The sequence below is a fragment of the Sus scrofa genome, chromosome 5 (assembly GCF_000003025.6).
Source record: "Sus scrofa isolate TJ Tabasco breed Duroc chromosome 5, Sscrofa11.1, whole genome shotgun sequence".
NCBI classification, from domain to species: domain Eukaryota; kingdom Metazoa; phylum Chordata; class Mammalia; order Artiodactyla; family Suidae; genus Sus; species Sus scrofa.
In genome coordinates, this window is record NC_010447.5 from 83,393,616 (window position 1) to 83,413,475 (window position 19,860).

Below are 19,860 nucleotides of genomic sequence, written 5' to 3' on the forward strand. Positions count from 1 at the left end.
TATCACTTATATATGGAATCTAACATATGACACAAAGGAACCTTTCCACAGAAAAGAAAATCATGGACTTGGAGAAGAGACTTGTGGTTGCCAAGGGGAGGGGGAGGAGCAGGATAGATTGGGAACTTGGGGTTAATAGATGCAGACTATTGCTGCTTTTCTTTTTGAAGTGGCACTAAAAAACATCTGTTCTGAACCCAACTGGGTATGAGCAAGGTCCTATTCCCAGGTGGGAGGTGGGGAGAGCTGGAGAAGCAGAGTCAACACCGAACATCCCGAGCAATATCTCCTCCCCTGGCCCTTCCCCTCATCCAGAGAGCTCGGCTGTGCATGGTCATGTCGACCTTAAGTCATCCAAAAATAGAGTTGAAGCGGTTTAAAAAATATGGGTACTTAACCATATTTTTAAATAACATTTTTAAAAATAAAAGATTCGAACAGGATAAACACATGGAAAAAAATTTAAATTTCAAGGAAAAGGAAAATACAGATACAGGAAAAATTAAACTCCAATGCAGTACAACATTAAATAACTGTGTCTTTTCAGCATTCCATACTGATATTCATTATTTATTCTTTTACTGTACACCCTGTTAGCTGATAAGATGTAGATAAAATACTGAACTTGATCTATGACAACTATACAAAATGCAGGTCTGCTCATTGGCTATTTAGAATATGCCTATTATGTGCTTTCTCTACACTGTTCCAGGCCCTGGAAACACCCATGAACAATACACCAAACCCTCACTTTCTAGTCCATGGAAACAGGTACTATTGAGATAAATGAGTGAATTACACAGTATGTCAAAAGAGTAAGTGCTATGGAGAAAAATTAAGCTGCAAGGGAGACAGTACCAAGAAGTGGGAAGTGGCACAACTACAGATAGGGTGGTTGAGAGAGACCCCGCTGAGAATCTGGGCAAGGACTTGGAGGTAGCGGTCAGCCGAGAAGACAAAGAGGGTTTCAGGCACTGGAGTAACAGTGCAGAGATCTGGGGTTGGAGACTGTGCGGTGACATGCTGAAGGAGCAGCAGGAGCCTCTGATGCTGGAGCAGAGTGAGCAGCTGAGCAGGGGAAAGACAGTGAAAGGTGGGGTGAGGAAATCATTTAGGTCCTGGAAAGTCAATAAAATGTGAAGTCTAGAACTGACATGACATGACTTCTGTTTTAACGGGAGGACTCCAGGCTTCTGTGTGGCGAATACAGTCTAGCAGTCAAGGTCAAAGGAGGGAGGCTGCTCTGATGATCCCGGGAGTGATGGTGGTTTTGACCAGGGTGGTGGTGAAGTACGTAGTGTCACATGCTGCTGTATTCTGAACCAGAGTTCTTTGCCCAAAAGAAGGGACTGTTTTTCTATTTATTTTTTATTTTATTTATTTATTATTATTATTTTTTGGTCTTTTTGCCTTTCTAGGGCCGCTCCCGAGGCACATGGAGATTCCCAGGCTAGGGTCCAATCGGAGCTGTAGCCACCGGCCTACGCCAGAGCCACAGCAAAGCAGAATCCAAGCCGCGTCTGCAACCTACACCACAGCTCATGGCAACGCCAGATCCTTAACCCACCAAGCAAGGCAGGGATCAAACTGGCAACCTCATGGTTCCTAGTCGGCTTCGTTAACCACTGAGCCACGATGGAACTCCAGGGACTGCTTTTCTATCTCTGAGGTTTTGTTTTTAGTAAAGCAGGTATCAAACTAAAATTATGTTTGGTCATAGAACACAGGGTAGGTTTGGTGTCTTCATATCCTTTCATTTACGTATGATCTAAAGACCTTTAAAAAAAAAATTATGTATCCCTTCCTGAGGTCATGATTCCACAATGAAGTTTTAAGTTGACATCAATCCTAAATTTACACAGGATTACAGAGAATGTAATCCTGTGTAAATTACAGGAAAGCAGTGACATTTAAAACAGAACTTCTGTATGACCTAAATGGTTAGTTTTATCTTTCACATTACTGGGACCCAGACTTTGGTCAAAAGGGATTCTGGCTAGGTGAGTCTGCAGTTTCTGGGTGAAATTAACATTTGAAAGAGTAAAGCAGTTTGCCTGGCCCTCCCTCCACGTGGATGGGCCTTACCCAGTCTACTGAAGACCTGAATAGAACAAAAGAACTAAGAGAACGCCATCCTGACAGCCTTGAACTGGAATGTTGCTCTTTTCCTGCCATTGGATTTGAACTGAAACACTGCCTTAGCTAGAACCTACCAGCTTTTGTAACAGAACTTAGACCACTGGCACTCCTGGGTCTGCAGGATGCCAACTGTAGGGATGTTCAGTCTCTAAGTATCTCTCCACCCTCTCCCACGACCTCCTCTTCCAAGTGTGTCTGTGTATATATGTAAGTATGTTATTCTGTTTCTCCAGAGAATCCTGACAAATGCATGTTTTGCTTTGTTTTGTTTTTTCCCATTTAACTCTTATATTCAGTCTCCTTCCCCACAGAACTTTATCCTAATGCAGCTTAAGATTATGTTGGAAAGTCTTAAATTGCTCATACTACCATACTTCTTTGCAAGGAAATATTTCAGTATTTGGTACCCAGGTGTATTTCAAGACCCTTGCACAATACACTGCAATAAAATTCAGGATGGATAAGAGAGATGCTATTCTTGGCTAAAATTGGGAGAGAATAATTGTGCAAGTGGAAGCAAGAAATACAGTCCAGACAGACCAATGCCCTCAAAACCTTCTATAGTTTAAGTGTCTGGGTTGTTAACTAGAGACTGGCACTTGCCATCTGCCTCTACACAGACTGAATCATGAGCCATTGCAGCTGCTGACCCTCTACACCCCCTGAGTGGAACTCAGGGTGGAGATCAGGGGTGAGGCACTCTGTGCTCTGGGAAAACTGGCAGAACGGTCTTCAGATAGTTAGATATTTTCAGAAGATTTTATGAGCCCAATTCTTGCATCTCCTTATATCTAGAAAGCACTAAAAATCTTTCGTGGCGGTGTCTGCTCCTCGTGACTCACAGTAACCTTCATGAGACCATCAGCAACCTTCTGTAAAATATGGGCATGGCTCCACGTACCTCCCCCTTCACCAAAATCATGTATATACTGACCTTCACCCCTGCCTCTTTGGAGCAGTATTTCAGAGCTATCTGAAATGCTGCCTCTTGGCTATAGTCCTCATTTTGCCCCCAATAAAATTTAACTCTCAACTTTTAAGTTATACATAATTTTTTAAGTCAGCAGGGTGCAGCCCAGAAATACCTCTTTAAAACCCCTGGAGTGGACTAACCATTTGTCTGATCACTAAAGAATTTTCTATGTCTAATCCTAGCCTAGTTGCTTGTTCCCTTCATGCTACCTTTAGAATGAGGAGGGCAGCCCCAGGCAGAGGTCTTGCTTAGCAACTCAGCTCACTCTAAAGGATTCTAACTCCAGCTTTCACGTGACACTCTGCTAGGGCACCAAGTCTCTCCTTAGTTGGCCACACAGAATAGCTGCACTGGAGGACTTAAGTACCAGGAAATAATGCAACCTCAAGTTCAAAGGCAATAAATATTCCCAAAACCTCAGTTGAGAAAACAATACATGGGGAAGATTGCTGGAAGGCAAGTGGTCTATCTAGTCTTCTTATCAGTAGGTGAAATCAGACCCACAGAGAACAGGGTACCTAAACAGACCCTTGCAGTTGCTTTTACAAAATTCTGCTTTGAAGCTATGCTATTACACAAAAATGTTTTAGGAGAATCAGCCTTACAAAACCTGATTTTCAAAACAAACACAGTGTACTCTTTATGGAGACTCCTGGGAGAATTTCTTGTCTGATGTTGGTGCCAAGAGTGGTTATAATCATCCTGAGAAACTGGTTCCTCTTACTCCTCCAAGTGTTCCCTCTTTCTGCAGATAGAAAGCTCAGAGTCCAAGTTTTGGCCCCTGTGTCTTAGGCTTAGGTCATTCTGACATGCAATTTAATTGTATTCCTGGTCCCATTTTGTTTACATCATTTGTTTCTTACTTTTGATTTTTACTATGTCAAGTATTCTTAGCAGCCAAAATTCCTTCTGACATGAGGGAATATATACCTATATATGTGTATACACATACTGGAGTTTTGTCCTATAATCTCATGCTCCTTCTACAACCTCCTATATCCATCTGCAGAGCTGCTTCCCTTTAAAATATTGCCAATTTTTTAAATGCCTGGAGTCATGAATATGCTACAGACTGTCACATCAAACAAAGATACCAAGAACATAAGATACAATCATTTGAGCCTCCAAAAGTAATATAAAACTAAACAGTATACAGGAGGATTTAATCAACAAAAACACTAACAAAAACCAACATCTAAGTCTAGGTTCTGATTAATAATTGTTTGAGTTTCTACTTTGGGCCAGACACTAAGCTGGATGTAAGGCGTTAAACGAAAATAAAATGGTTCATGACTCAAAAAGATTCCTACAGTCTGTGTAGGAGAGGAGTTACCTATGTGGATATGTATGTGTGTGTGTCTGCCTGTATACATACACCCACACATATGGTGTGTCATTAACACTCACCTAAGTCTACATGAGGTTATAAAACAGGGGCCAATTATTGCCATCTCATGCTCAGCAATGGATAAAGGTTTTCTACTGACTGCCAGTCTTTAAGAGACTCCTCATCCATCACTCTAGCTACAATAAAAATTGGCAAGTTCTTCAATTTTGTGACTTATGATGACAAGAACAGGTTAATTCAAGAAAGAATGTACCTATCCAATTCAATGAGAGTTGTGCATGGTTTGCTGTACAGTTAACTGGAGAAAAGCTGTCAAATTAGATCCCTTGATCAGTGTGGCCAAGAGAACAGTTCCACTCCCTGCCAGTTTTGATCATTATTCACCATATATTGTGGAAATGTACCTAGTCTGCAATGACTGGAGCAGTTTGGGGCATGGTTTTCATCCTCGATTTGCAGAGGAAATTTAAATTCTTAGATGCAAAATCCTTCCTAAGGCAAGGTCTGACGAAAGGTTGGGTTGGTAAAAACTGGCACGATTGTATTTTCAGTTTCATGGTTTATAGAAGTACTTGGAATGGAACAGCTCTGCATCAAAGATACTTTCCCAAGATAAGAGAACTAGCCTTGACTGAACTGTCCAACATTTTATAACCTTTTGCTAATGGAGAAAAGTACCCAGTTTTGGAAGAACTCTTTAACGAAAAGCACTTGAATTAAGTGTTAGGCAATTTTAATTTTCAGCCACATTAAATTCACACTTCCAAGATTCATCATCGCAGGTGCCTTTCTGGCCCCTCCATTTTTTTTCCTCTCCCAATCAATTCGAATGGGCTGCCAATTTCTTATTATCAGGGCCCTGATTAGTCGTTGCTGAAAATTCTCAAGCTGTGAAATTGCTTAAAGTTAAATTTTAGTGGAGTCTCTTTATCAATGTTATTGCTCAGGAAAGCAGACACCATTTATACACTTCCAATTAATCCTATTTAACACAGCCTCTCAGAGTATGCAATTCCAGGAATTTGCTGTTGAATCACTGCACACATCCAATGGGGTCTGCAAATATACTGATGCACAAGAGTTAACCCTGCAAGAGGTCACAGTGGCCAACTCGCCATACTGGCTGCATGGACTGCTCTTGCTGAAGTGGCGCTTCTCAGCAGGTCTTTCTTCATCTTCCTTTAAAATACTGTATCTTTGCACCTTTTCAGCTCCAGCGTGGAGAAAGACCCACAAATCCTATCACCACGTCACCACCCTTGTCCATCAGCATCTCTCTTCGGGATTCCTGCGCCAGTCGCCTAACAGATCTATTTATACCCTGACTCCCTATAGTCTATTCTCCACACAGCAGTAAGGGAGATCCATTCAAGGCTGCCACTGCTCTACTCAAAACTGTGCTCTGGCTTCCCATCTCACTCTGAGTAAAGTCTAACATCTACAATGACCTCCAGCTGCCAACCTCCTCCTCTGTCACGCTGCTCGAGTCCCCACGGTCTCCTCACTATTCCTTGGTCATGCCAAGCAGTCTTTTGCACAGCTGATATCTGGCTGTTCCCTCTGCTTGGACATCCTTTTCCAGGCAAATCCTGACTCACATCCTTCCCTCACTCCTCCCCTCAGGTCTCTGCTCAACCACTTGCTGAGAGGACCATCCTGACCAGCATATTCACTGGATCCACTGTTACAATCACTATACTGGTATTCCTGATTGTATACACAGGGCCTTCTAATTTGTCTTCCCTGTATCTCTTAGAGTGACAAAGCTACAATCTGACCTTGTCTCTCTCCTGCTCAAATTTTTCCCCAATGCCTATATAATATAGTGAAACCTCCTTAGCATGTCATATTAAGCCTTTGTGATCTAGCACCTACCTACTGGCTAAGCCTCATCTCCTACGCATCAGCTAAATTACTTGCAGACCATTTATGCCACAGTGTCTTCGCACTTGGTCTCTCTGTCTGGAGGTTTGTCCACCTGGAAGCAACTCATCTCAACGGTCTCAGTCCAGATGTTACCTCCTCAAGGAAGCCATCTCTGATTGCCCTGGGATAACCCAAAGACCTCCCCTGCACCACCTCCATGCTCCAACTCCAGTTCGCATATGTCTTCAAGCAAGTACACTACTATACTTATTGTAATTATTTGTTTTTGGGTCAGTCTCCCAGTGAACAGAAACTACCTTAATGAAAGGAACCATGTCTTACTGGTATTCATATTCCTAACACTTGGCCTATAGTAAGTGCTCATAAAATGCCTGAGTTAATTAACAGACAACTGAGTTAATTTAAGAATGTTAACAGAACACTTTGAAAAAGGACCAGAGCAACTAGTCCTCTGAATTTGGGAGCGTGAAAAACAAATTGCAAATTTAATACATTTTTATAGCTAAATTTACAATTCAAATTACTGGGTTTTAAAGGAGGGACCAAAAAATACCAGTCAATTACATCTATACAAATTTTAAAATATTTTTCTCCAGGTAATTTATTCATTCTACGGTGCTGAATCAACACTCCCATCCCCTTTTCATCCCTCAATACTCCTGGAAATATGTGAAGACTAGTAAGGACTTATCATAACATCATGTCAAATAATTTACTCAAAGAAAAGATACTGTCGAGATAGACGTGAAGAATTTTAAAACACTACAGAGATTCACAAAAGAAGATTTGAATAAATGGGAACATATACACTGTTTGGGGACAGGCTGGTTCGATTTTGTAAAAAATTCTCACTAGATTAATCTAGGAACTTACTTTAACCCTCCCCCTACCACATGGTTTTTAAAAAGAACTAGACAATTTCCAAAGTTCATGTAGAAAAAATAAGCATGTAAGTAGATACAGGAAAATGCTGAAAAAAAAGCAGTAAGACTAGCCATCCAAAATATTAAAACATATGAAACTAAAGAAATTAACACAGTGCAGAGCTAGCCAACAAATTGACAGTCAAGAAAACACAGAAAACTCTCCAAAAATAACTCTAATTGCACAGGGGATTTAATAGATAGTGCTACCCTTTCATGCCAACTTTACCCTGGTCCAAGTAAGCATCGTCATACAGAAGGCAAGGGAAACGTTTAGAAATGGAGTTCCCATCATGGCTCAGCCATTAACAAACTGCTATACTACATTATCGTATTTGATAGTACAACTTACATGACAGGTAAAGTGAAGTGAAAAAAGACTCCATGAAGGAGTTCCCTTCGTGGCTTAGTGGTTAGCGAAACTGACTAGTATCCATGAGGATCCAGGTTTGATCCCTGGCCTCACTCAGTGGGTTAAAGACCCAGCGTTGCCATGAGCTATAGTGTAGGTCGCAGATGTGGTTCGCATCTGGCATTGCTGTAACTGTGGCTGTGGCTGGCAGCTGCAGCTTTGATTCGACCCCTAGCCTGGGAACTTCCATATGCGCTGGGTGCAGCCCTAAAAAAATAAAGTTTGAAGAGAACTGAATACTTATTGAGGAAAAGTAAAATTGGATTTCTATTCATCACTATAGCAAAATACGTGTGAACCAAAGACATATACAAAAATATAAAACCATAATAATCCAAAAAGAAATTGTTGAAGAATCCATTTTATGATCCCAGAGTGGGTTAGGGTCTTTTGATCGTCATATGAAATCCAGAAAATACAAAGAAAACATATGACAACTTTAACTACATAAAAATAAAGCTCTTCTGCCCAAAATATCAAAAGATAAATGGCAGAATAGCAGAAATTATCTCAGGGAAAGTCATATAGGAAATATTAATTTAATACAGAAAGAGCTCCTAAATATGAAGGCTGAAACTCAAATTTTAAAAGCTAGTTTGCAAAGGTCATGAACAGATTATTTACAGAAGAGGGAAGTACAAAGTAAGCACTAGAAAGATGCTCAAATTAAACTATGAGATGCTACTTTTTTTCTAGCAGAGTAGCAATGATTAAAGTCACTATCAAGTTGACAAGAGCTATCAAAATTTTAAATTCACATTCTCTGTGACCCAAGTGTTCCACTTTAAGACATCTTTCCTATAAGCTTTCCTGTAAGTGGCACATAACCACTCCTCTCTAACCACTCTGCCTGCATCTCTATCAACCTCATGTCCTTGGTTATTCTCTCCAGAAAATTGCAAGCTACAGCGTAGCAGTAACTTATCTAGACCATACACCACCTGTGGGGCAACCATCCTTAAACCCTCTAGGATAGAAACAGAGTCAAAGGAAGGTAATCATATTTGTGCTTTTCTCTTCTGCATCACTTTTTCCTTTTCCTGCAAGAAAGTCACTTACTGTGTCTAGCAGTTCCTCCTCATATTGACCCCTGGGGCCACAGGGTCCTTCAATTCCCCTGTTCATACATCTCTTCAATTCAGACTTATAATCTAAACGAATTTTTAAATTACAATAAACATCTCAGAGACTGAGAATAACATCTGTGAGGTCCTCCAAAAAGCTTCAACATTGAATCATTAACCACAGATATGAAGAAAGCATGATCACAATTACTACAGAAATGTTCTGTGAAGCAGGTAAATATGTGCATACACAAGAGAGTTTCTCCAAACTTCTAACATCAAAGAGACAATGATAATAATGAGTTGACAACTGTTAGGCGGTGTAACCATCTTATAGCCACTGTGCTAAGCGCTTTCCACATACTATCTCATGTAACTCAGCTGCTCTATTACATGGGGAATGTTAGCTACCCCCATTTTTATAACTGAGGATAATGATGTACAAAGAGACTAAATAACCTACCTAAGGTCCAAAGGTAACTGGCAGAGCCAGGATGGGAACCAGACTGTTTCACTCCCAAGCCCAAGCTCTCCACCACCAGGAGATATTTTCCTTTAAATCCTCATTCTTTTAGAAGCAAGGTAAAAAGTATAGACGGAAAGCTTGCTTGCCGTAGAACAGAACACCGATACTGAATTCACGATCACACAGATTACAGAGTGGGCATTTTTGGAAATGCATCAATATTGCTCTTCGTTTCAAGTCACATCTTCATTAACGGATTCACACAGATGTTCTAATTAGGCAGAACCTATTTTTATAAATGTTGCTCATTGACACACATATGTCTCACCGGCTTAATCCTCCCTCCCAAATTGAAGTCCTTGCTAAATTTCCTGTGTGTGCACTTTGGTTCATTCCCATCCCCTTCTTCTGATGAGATATGCTCACTGGTGACACCTCGGTCCCCTGCCAGGGCCCAGGCTCCCTAAGCTCAGGCTCTTTACCCCCCGCCCCCGAAGAACATCCCCAATAGCTCCCTTCAGACTCGGGTGAGAGGCAGATCTATTCCTATCCCATATTGCTTTTCTAAATTCTGACAGCTTTACCCTGGAGAAACATACGCATGAGCTTTGATGTCCACAGTACTTTTCCTCTAAGTCAAATCGAGAACTAAATGCCCTAACTTTTGGTCATAGCACTCCAATGGTTTCCGTAGCTGCACTTATCTCCGAAAAGTAAAAACCCTTGAGATTATGATTTATTTATGATAGACTAGTTGGAAAGTAAATGTAAAAAACACTAAGCTGAAGAAATGACTCAAACATAATACCTAAGTTAGATAAATCAAAAGAAAGCCCAAATGTGAGAATAACAGCAAAAACATTCATTTTTTTTCTCCATCGTGCTGATCATCTGCCATGCTTTGTATCTGCTAAAATGTCTGTTTCCTCCCGCCTCCTAAGAGAATCTTAGCTCCATGAAGGCAAGACACTGGCTCTTGTGTTCACTACTTCTCCAGAGCTTAGAACTGAGCCAGCAGCACAATGAAGGCTCAATAGTACTCAAGCAAGCGAGTGAATGAAGCTTCTTTTCTATCTTATCATCTCTTGCTCCATAATCAAAATTTACTTTCATACTCTGGCTCATTTATCCAGAGATTTTCCTCCTCCATCTTTTTAGGTTATTTTCAAGGTAGAGAGTCATCTGATCAGATCTAATTCTGAGAGGCACATAACTTAACTATTTACCACTAAAATGTGTTCCTTGATTCTTTAAAAAAAAATGAAAGAAGGAAAGAAAGAAGGAAAGAAGGAAAGAAAGAAGGAAAGAAAGAAGGAAGGAAGGAAGGAGGAAGGAAGGAAGGAAGGAAGGAAGGAAGGAAGGAAGGGGCACAGCAGAAATCATACTTTGGGGATGAACTAAATCTATTGCAGATAAAATTTTCTAAACCACTTTTTCACCTCTATGAAACCAGTTTATGCATACCTACAACTCACTGGTCTATAAGACAATTGTACTCTCTGTAAATAGCACAAAGCTAACTGCCAAAGGGAAAAAACCATCACCACTCCCCTACCCCCCCCCACCCCGCCCCGGGTGTGGTTCTTTACACCTGGGACAGTGTATTAAACAAGAGCTTCAGTGACCTCCAACTTCAACTCTCTCTAGGTCTAAACAGATTGATTTAGGTTAGATTTCCCAGCTTCACTTCCTTGTGATGACTTTGAATGTCAAACTATACCCTCAAGGGCAAAGGGATGGGTGAGAAACGAATGTCTTATGCCAAGCAACTGCTTTCCTTCCCTGCTGAATACAGACTTTTGATTTAATTAAACCCAAGGAGAGATTCCAAACAAATTTCCTACTGGCTTTTTCTAGACCCTGTTAATTACTTACCAACTTACAGAAATAATCGACTGCCATTGAGATCTTCTGATACAATTCCCATCTCTCCCACCCAAAGTCTCCTCATCTTCCCCTGCATCTTCCAGTCCCCTCCCTCTACTCCCACCCCACCCCAGCCCCTCAACCTCCCCACCAAAGCCACTGCTGACCCACCATCAGATCTCTAGGTTCTTAGTCAGGCCAGTCCCTCTGCCCTTTCTACCTCCACCCTATCTGCAAGTCTACAGCCTCCTAGAATCTCTGTAACTAACTGCCTTGTTACCAAGTCATTTGCAGATAAGTCATATTCTCACTAGTTTGTGGCTTTTTGGAGGATAGGAATTATGCTGCTTTTTGGGTTTTTTTTTTTTTTTTAATCTTTCATTCCTGGGGACCTAACACAATGCTTTGCTTATAGAAGACACTTCATAAATTCTTATTGTTTACTTCATGGAAACTCATTTGGAGGCAGAGAAATTTTCTGGAGTTTGGCATAGCATTTCTAATGGGTTGCATCAGGATGGCTGCCAATCTCTTTATCCTTCTCAGTACAATTCATATAGTCACATTGTTTTGAAAAATTAGGTTTTCTACACAGAGCAGTTTCCAATATCAGCGTCATAGGTTTTCTATGGTGATTCCCAATCCGTTTGTTCAAAAATCTGCTATTCAGCACTCAGATGGGCCTTGAGATATAGAGACAGGAATATGGTCCCTGCTCTCAAGGAACAAAATGTCTATTTGGGAGCAAGAACCAAGACAAGTAATTCTAATAGTTTATAAAGTCTTATGAGATCTTCGTACTGAAGGATATAAGAGGACAGACAGGATCTACTTAGCTCAGCTTTGGAAACAGGGATCAATAAAGGTTGTAGGTGTCAAAAAGCTTCCATGGGAGATGCTATCTACACTTGTCTTGCAAGTTAGTCTAAAGAGAAGAAAGACTTGCCAGACAGAAGAAACAACATGTGCAAAGGCACTGAAGCAGGTGAGAGCTCCTTTTTTCTGAGCAATGCAAAGGTTTTGGTACTTCTGGAACATTTTAGGGGAGCTGCAGAATAAGCAGCAGAGCATGGAAGCAACAGCTGGTATACAAAGTCAAGGGATTTGGTCTTTAACCTGCAATTAGTTCCATGGTCACTGTGCTATCAAGACCATGGATTTAAGATTCCAAGGATCAGGCTAATTTTGCCAAGCAGTGGAAAAGTCACCTCATGAATCACAACAATAGCACAAAGTTTAGCCAATGAATCTCTTTTGTTCAGCCAGGTAACAAAATCACAAGCTAACAATATTGTCTGGGAAAACTGGAAGATAGATATTGCAATGACAGCAGAAGTGACTTTTTATGAGAAGAACTTCTCAGTGGAATAATCACAAGCAAGAAATGTCCCAGCAAACTGTTTCTCAACTGGATTCTTTGAGAAATCATGTGAAACAGTAAGCAGATCCCTGAAATATCAAGAGGCCATAAAACTCCATGAAGCATCACCAGACTGAACTCCCACAGAGCAATGGCTGCAGCCAGCTGTTTCACCACTGGATCCCTACTGCTTGGCATTAGGGTGGATACACTAGGTGCTCAATGAGTATTAGGTGAATGACTGGGTAAAGGAATTCATCCATAAACATCACCCTCTCTACAAAAGGGAAATTGACAGCTGAAGCATGGGGTGGGGGGGGGATTAAGCATAGTGTTTTTTTTAATTCTCAAAATGTTCATAAGAAAAGCAGTTTCAATATTAAAAAAAAAAAATGCATTTCCACACCAGCATGAACAAATTACCATAAACAGTTGCTTGATGTGACTCACTCTGACTGGTACAGCCACGTAATCTGCATGAAATAAACCCAGAAATAATGGACATCAGTGAGTTAGATGCCACAAAGCAGTTTTGTGAGCAAAGAATGACACAGTGAGTGTCAGCTGCGTATTGTGGAAGAGGCCCCACACTGGGAGTGGAGCAGGGGTTTGAGGAAATCCGTGTACATTGCACTCAATCATCTTGCCCATGTGCTAACCAGATCTCATCCCTGGGGGTGACCTAACTTCCCTGGACCTTAGCTTTCTTAGCTATGAAATTAGAGGGTAGGTAAGATGCTTCTCAAGGTCCCTTGTGATGACAAGAAGAGATATTTCAAGATGTCCCAGGGGCAGCAGACAGTCGCCCTATATACACAGGCCCCGTTCAAGAAAGATCACCATCATCACTTGTTTCTGAGTAACTCTGATGCTCACATCGCTGTCATAGTGCTGGGTGTTTGTAGGGTCAAGGGAAGGCACAGCCCCACCCCCTCCAGGAATAGCTAATCTGGATCAATTGCCTTAGAAATTACCCATCCAGTAAGAAACAGATGTAGAGCAAGAGTTCATGATTTTTAGTGGTTGGGGGAGCCCTCAGACGATCTGACCCCTAAGACCCACGTAGCAGATATGAGCTTGGGACTCAGAGCCAGTGACTGGCTGGGGCTAGACAGGAACCTGGGGTCCTGAAGACATCCTGCTGTGACTGGCCATGGTCTTGGAGGATCTCCAGACACTCATTCCCTCTCTGACACTCCCAGGAGGCCCCCAGTGGGAGACCAACAGGAAACATGTAAGCAAGTGAATTCCTGCTGTATTACAATATGTCTGCTTCCTATAAGAATGGCTGCAAGCCAAAAGGTCACTCAGCAGATGCCTAATTAAGGGTCAAAGATTTCTATTAGAGAACAGGCTCACAAAACCTGTCGTTACGTGTTTTTCACAATTTCTTGGCTCTTCAGACTTAAGAGCCAACAGCCTGACTAAAGAATTAAATGGTAAGTATAGGAAGGAATTTTCCCCTTTCATCTTACATTATTTTGGGGCTGTGATTTGGTTCTCCTCCAAAATTCTTTCAACTCCCTCTACCACCCAAGAGATATAACTTGCAACATAAACATTTATGACAGTCTGGCTAGATTATTATGCTACTAAGGACATGATTATTTTTTTCTGTGAAGCTGATCTAGTGACTATAGTCCAAAGTGAATTCAGTAGGGAGGTGCAGATCAAAAATGCAGTCTTCAACACAGCTCATGAAGCATTTCGCTTATTTTATACAATCTGTCTGAGCTACCAATTGAATAGCAAGTTCCTTTCAAAGTAGATCACCATAGCTGGTGTTGGAAGTGGTTTTGAATCTCTGTTAAAGAATGGTTCTCCCTCTGAGAAGCTTTATGTAGGAGTTGTACATTCTTTTTACTCTGTAAAAAAGGCTCATGGAGAGATGGTAAAGGGAATATATCACATTAATTTTATCAGAAAAAGCCACAGAGAAATTCAGCCAACATCCTTAATGATAGGGTTCATTCAATTTCCAAAGAAAGGCTAGATCACATCATCAAGTGATTTTACTTTATATCATCCATAAATTCCCCCTCTTCACAGGAAGACCTTTTAAATAGTGAACACGTCAAGATTTGAGGGCAGTCCAACCTAGACAAATCTAGAATGTCATTAATTAAAATGCAAAGCTGATTCTATTTCTGGCCTTGGTAATCAACTATGGAAAATAGTTTCAATGACAAGAATGCCAGCAGACACATGAGGTTATACTTATATTAACAGAAACAATTTCTTCTCTCAGTAACATGATTACAAGTTGGGCCCTGGAGTTTAGTTGCTAACAGAGAAGCTGTTAACCAACTCTTCATTAATCGTCAAACGATGGTCATTGAGTTTATACGTGAACATGCCTGCATGTTCGTGTACAGAAACATAAACAAAGCAGAAATGAGAAAGAGAAAGCAGAAAGGAAGAAGATAAAAAGTGGAGAAGACTGATTCACAGTATAGGCTGCAGGTTTCAAATTAGAACACCACCAAAAGAAACAGTAAAAGCACTGTTTTAATAATAGCTGTAATTAAGAAATGTGAAAAATGGGTAACGGCATCTACACCCACCTAGGTGTTTCTAGACCCATTTCAAACAAGTACAATTCGCTAGGGTTGCAAGTAAAATTGGTCGCAAGGCACAGCATCGAAACACACACACACAAACATTGCAGTGACTTCATCACACCAAAAGCCTGAGTTACTGGCCCCACTCAGCACAGCTTTTACAGTATTTCCTGCAGTAGTTGTACATGCTGCCTTCAGAGACGCTGCAAAGGAATTAACCTGACACTATGCTGTGAGACAAGAAAATGCTAAAGAATACACTCTCCCAATTCAAAGAAATTCCCAAAGGCATTATCTGGAGAAGGGGGTGTGTAAGGGAAATGGAGAAATCCTTACCCCAAAAAAAGTAAGCTCGAGGATGCAAAGCAGTATCTCAGGAATTTTTCTCCTACTCTGTAAATGAGCATGCTCTAACTATTGAAAATATGTACATTTAACAGCCACAGTAAACAATATATTCATAAATATGCTTGCATATATATAATTCTAACTGCATAAGTGAATATTCCGTTCAGCAAAACAAAGGAAGTTTATTGAATTCTCTGTCAAAGCTAAAGCTGCTTCTAATTAAACTATTTTCTAAATGCATCTGAAATGGTCTGCAATGTGAAATGCATGACACCCAAGCTGATTTTAACTCCTTCCACCTTGATGAATAGCTCAAGTTGAGTTACCAAGCACCTGATAAAAATCCTTGCAATAGGAGGAAAAAAATTAAGTAAGAAGACAGCAGCAGAGATGAAAGTAAACACTTAAACAGTAGAATCAATGGAAGCAGAGGAGTCAGCCAAATGATAATATTGCTCCCAGCCATAACTGAGTGTAGCGAAGTATGGACATTAGAATAGCAAATCCATACAGTGATGAGAGTACTTCAAACACTACTGATTCACAGGTTATAGTATCCAAGGATCCCAATTTTTTGTTGTTGTTACTGCTCTTAACCTATTTGTTGGTGTCACTCTGAAATGGGCTATCATATCATATCAACATCTGTTTTATCATAAAATTTCTGTTCTTTAAGGTATGTGTTCAGGTATTTAAAGAACCCTCCACCAAAAACAACCAACCAAATGTTGCTACTTTAGACCCGGGGAACAGGATAAAAGCGTATGCTTTGATGTCATCACCACTATTTTAAGAAAAATCCAGACAGACAGTGGAAACAAAAGTGGTGAGAATGAGCAAGACAGTTAAAGAACTTCCTATTCCAAACTCCCAGTCAACAGGGAGAAAGACCAGAAATTCCACCCCATATTTTTTCCTCATTTATTACCCCAAAGTTTTAGTGTAGTTATCTTACAAATATGAGGCTGAACAATGTATGAGGGGTATGCTCCTAGAGTTAAACAGACCACAATTGGAAAACCAGACACAATCAAATAAGATAACCCACCTCCAGTCCAAGAGCAGAAAATACTAAGCAGAATTAGGACTGTGAATCCCATTCTTTGCAATGCTGTGTAGACCAAAATAACCCAACACACCTGCTACCAAAAAAAAAAAAAGAAGAAGAAGAAGAAAGAAAGAAAAGAAAAGAAAGAAAGGAAAAGAAAAAACACCTCCCTGTGAAAAGAGATTCCCCTTTAACCACAGGTTTCCTCAGGTGAGACCTATACCCGAATGTTTTTAGTTTCCTTTGGGCTTCAAGAGGCAGCCAGTAATGGACTTGAAGTTGCGGTGCTGTCTGCAGTAAGTCTCGGGAGACCAGGTGAAAAATTAGAACACTAGTCTGAGAGTAAATGCCCTGAAACAGTCTGCCTGATGTCACTGCAACATGCATGTTTTCCTGTGAAACCTGCTTATTTTCTCCTAAGAAGTCTCACCATTCCAACAGCCTCAAAGCATCTGATCTCCCCGGAGGAGGACAGAAACTATGTTGTCAACTCAGATATGTTCCTCTCATCACTGCCCCGCCACCCTCGGAAGAGGATGGAAGACAGGGTTTGCAGAACAGGCACCCTGAGGTTCCCAGGAGAAAGAAGCAATGAGGTCATGCAGTCTCATCCGGCCGCCAGCGCAGGGTTCCCCTCGCTGCCACCAGTGTAACTGCCTAAGTTGCAAAGCCCATGAGAAAGACAGAGGGCCGTTCTGGACCCACAGGCGGATGCTGAAGGTGCTGCTGCCCACAGCCTCCTCCGACATAACTCACGCGTGCTCGTGCTTCTCCGCGGAAGATGATGGAAGAGTTCGCTAGGTGGGCCGATCGGCCCGGCCCCTCCGGATTCTCAGAGAGTGCACCTCAGCACGCCGAGCATTCATCTTGCCCAAATTTGTCAGTCACCCTCCACGGATTCCCCGCACATTGCTGCAGTTTACCGCCTCGCACTCATTTCCCTGGCTGCCGCTTCAAGGACAAAGAGAGAGCGCTTAGGTTTCCATCACAGCCGAAGAGCCCAGGTTTACGGAAAATAACATAAAAATAAAAAGACAAACGGGTGAAACAAATGATCCACGGCGATTTCGTTAGGTGGATCACCCCCGGACGTGGATCCAGGAAACGCAGGAGAAACGCAGAGAGAAGGTCACTAAGCTCAGCCGGGAAGAGAGCGAGCTAGCGTTCACTTCACTGCAGCAGAGCTGCTCACGGAATGCAAGCACTTACCATAAAAATAGAAAGAGTCAACAGAAGGAGCAGGGAGCCTTCCTCGGTGTCTTAGGCGGAAAGAAATCCACCTCGGAGCTCCGGGCACGGGATGATGAAGCCAACAAAGTGATGAAAGACGATAAAACCAACACACACAAGTCCTTCGCAACCTCCCCTCGGGCCCGCATGCAGTTGTTTGTGCTGTGAAAAGCCTGAGAAGTCGGGAACAGGACTCTCCCAGAGAGCGAGCTTGATCGCTAGCAGCCCGGTGGATTTCAGAGCATCACGCCCAGGGCTCTCCTCCCCCTGGGGGCAGGGGCAGGGGCTGCGTGGTGAGGGGAGGCTGGGCGCCTGGCTGGGGTCTGGAAGGTGAGAAGAGAGGTGGAAAGCAACCTCTTGGGAGTGTGAGGAACTGCCGGCGAGAATATCAGTATTCCATATCAGTTATTGCCAGCGACCAATCAGCCCAGCCAAGGAGCCCTGTCAGTGTGACAAGAGAGCAGCAGATGACAGCTGGCTCTCAGAGAGGCGGGACAGCCCCCTGCCTCCCTGAAAGAGTTTGGCAGGATTGGCATCTTACCTGCCTCTGCCCAGGTGCTGACAACCTTTGCATGTTATTAAAAATAAGACTCAAAGCCTCAGAGTTATACCAGCCACTCAGGAAGTTTCCTACACAATCCCACAGCATCTCTGCAAGAAGCCAGATTTGAAAACCCCCCTAAATGATGTCTAATGGCATCTCACAGACCAGACAGCCCTGGTGACGTGCAGAGAGGTCACCATGAGTACAATAAAGACTTTGGACTTGAGCTTCTTTATGCCCAAGGCACAGGATGATATACCGGGAAGTAGGATCCCTGTATCACAAGGGAGACATTTAGACTCGAAAGGGTTAAATGTCTCTCTGAACACTACCTCTAGTTTCATATTTTCTTACATAATATATGCATAGATGTACTTTTAGAGATTGAGTTTATAAAGATAGTTAACACTTCTTTCTGATGTTTCTTACATCACCCATAAGACAGAATGTGTGGATTTGGGTAAAAACCCTGGAGTAATAATTCACAAGCACGCTGAAGTTTGAGAACTTCTGAGCTAGACCAATGGAAGAGGCAAAGGAGCGAATCCTTTTACAATGACTACAGGAAAAGTAGAGAGCATTATACTTCCCCTTTCTCCCCATTCTATTTTAATATTGAACCTATAAACTCAGTACATCGGTATTAAGTTGGTCTTGGCTTTGATGATGGAATTAAATAGGGGAATAGGTTCCAGAGATAAATACCAGTAGAACTGGACCCTACAATAAGACTTGAGAACTTTTTACCTTGGGGCGATTTCTGCAACATCTAAATAAGATGACCCAAGGCAAAGATTAACCCCTGGTTCTAGCCAAGAGTTAATAGGAAGACACAAATGTCCCTGGGTTTGTTGGTTTTTCAGGTGGCTTACATGACAGAGTTTTTCATTTTAGTTTCTGCTTTTTAGAACTTGAAGGATCATTTGGACATTTTGGTGTAATCTCTAGCCAGAGGCAAGCTGACTTGGGAAGCCTGCATACTAGGAAGTGAAAGCAAGGGCTGAGTTCCAAGGAAGCAGGTAACTCAGGACCCAAATGAGTAACAGCAGGAGGCTGTAAAAATGGTCCACGTTGAAGAGGAACATAACAAAATGAAATTTTTAAAAGGAAGAAAGGATGGCTTTTGTCAGGGTCATCGTTATGTATAGTAAGTAAGGAAGACCTGGGAGATTGAGTCTCAAATTCTGCTGTGTTATTCACTTCAGTTCATCACCAATCAGCAAACATTTAACCACAACCAACCATGTGTTGAGAGTACAGAAATAAAAGCGACAGGCCCTGCCTTCAAGAAGTTTGCCTCATGGACAAAATTAAATCTCCATTTCAAAATTTCAACACTGTGATTCTTGCCAAGACAGAAAATGTTCTACTATTTTAATGTCCCTCAGATAAAACCAAACAATGAAGCTGGATTTTGGACTCAAAGTTCTAAATTAGCCTGATGAGGTGATTTTCAAACGAAAACCATTTGAGAAATACAAATGCACATTTTAAAAAATTAATTAAATTAAGGTTGTTTAACTGAATCTTCACTTTTATCAGCATCAACAGTTTCTGATGCTGCAAAAACATGGGCCGCATAACAAAGAATATATTTAATAAGAGAATATTATTTAAAGCTCCCAGAGTAATTGAGATTAATACTGTTTATGGAACAGGTTCAATACCTTGAATATACAGGGTGACAGTGA

The 19,860-nt window shown here is 41.6% G+C and overlaps 1 protein-coding gene across 8 annotated transcripts in view; it reads right to left on the minus strand.

The window, feature by feature from the left end:
* ANO4 (anoctamin 4) overlaps positions 1-19,860 on the minus strand; it is a 437,454-nt gene that overhangs the window by 341,546 nt on the left and 76,048 nt on the right. The window contains exons 1-2 of one of the 8 annotated variants that reach the window (XM_021092702.1): positions 17,605-18,466; positions 17,152-17,346 (exon numbers count right to left, since the gene is read on the minus strand). The exons of 3 other annotated variants lie outside the window; for them this stretch is intronic. The gene's annotated coding sequence lies outside the window, so the exon portion shown is untranslated. 4 more of the 8 variants (XM_013998028.2, XM_021092701.1, XM_021092703.1 and 1 more) reach the window with 4 other exon arrangements.